Raw genomic sequence first — 1,168 nt, forward strand, 5'->3', positions numbered from 1 at the left:
CCAGACTGCTTTTGGGTGTGGGGTCACATTAGCAAGGGCATAACAGTTCCCTGCTAGGGCTCCAGCAAGCCAGCTTTCTGGAAATGAAGACAGCAAAGACTCATATTAAAACGTTATTACTGAGAGCTTGAGTTTCAGTAGCCTGTGCATCCTTAGAAATCACAACGTTAAAGCTCCTGCCTGCTGATGCTTTGTCAACTTAATGCAGAAGAAATGTGTGTCAGAGGAGTGCTTGTGCTGTGATCTTACTCAGTATGGTTAGAGAAACATTATCATAGTGTGGTAAACATGTGGTTCACAACCAATCTCATGGTCACTCTGACTCCAATTGGAATTGAGTGATGGTTTTCAGTGTTGCGAAGTTTCTCTCCCCTCTCCCAATTTTCTACATGATGCGGCAAATGGCCATCGGTCTCAGAGTTTGTAAAAACTGGAGAAATTAAAATTATTAGAGGGGACGGGGTGATGGCTCAGTAGGATAAGCACTTGACTGGCAAATGCAAGGATCTGAGTTCAATCCCTGGTTCCACAAAAAAATTATTAGAATTATGAATTAATAATTTATTCTGTCAAATTGTCATCACATGACTAACAGTAATGTTTCTAATAAAAAGTAAAATATTGGTTTTGCTGTAAAATTTATGAGAAAAATGCTTTCAAGTCAGTCAAGGAACAATATTGTGATCTAAAATTTAGATGAACTTGGATGAGGTTCCAGGTGATTTATGGAGAAGGGGATGAATTATTAGGACCCCAGATGATGAAAAACTCCTACATGACATAGTTTTTCAAGTTCTTAGGTAGACTTTTTGTTATTTATTAGTGTGTAGGGAGAAAAAAATTGCTTTTAGATTAATTCTTATTTTTCATTCCCATAGAAATCTTCAAAGAAAAATGGACACTGGAAACCACTATACAGTAACTGTTTGTCTTAGTAGGTTTATCTCAGCAGCCAGAACTTCAGCTGTCCCTCTTCTTCTTGTTCCTGGGGACCTATGGGGTGACAGTGGTGGGCAATCTGGGCATGATCCTCCTGATTGAGCTCACCACTCAGCTTCACACCCCCATGTACTATTTCCTTGGCAGTTTGTCCTTCATTGATCTCTGCCATTCCTCTGTCATCACCCCCAAAATGCAATGAATTTTCTTAGGATGAAGAATGCATTCA

At 39.5% G+C, this 1,168-nt stretch overlaps 1 pseudogene; it reads left to right on the top strand.

Annotated features, from left to right (window-relative positions):
* Positions 1-894: 894 nt before the first annotated feature.
* The window catches only part of LOC101560344, a 2,787-nt pseudogene continuing 2,513 nt past the window's right edge, over positions 895-1,168 (top strand).

The sequence above is a fragment of the Octodon degus genome, unplaced genomic scaffold (genome assembly GCF_000260255.1).
Source record: "Octodon degus isolate 3935 unplaced genomic scaffold, OctDeg1.0 scaffold00798, whole genome shotgun sequence".
Taxonomy (NCBI): domain Eukaryota; kingdom Metazoa; phylum Chordata; class Mammalia; order Rodentia; family Octodontidae; genus Octodon; species Octodon degus.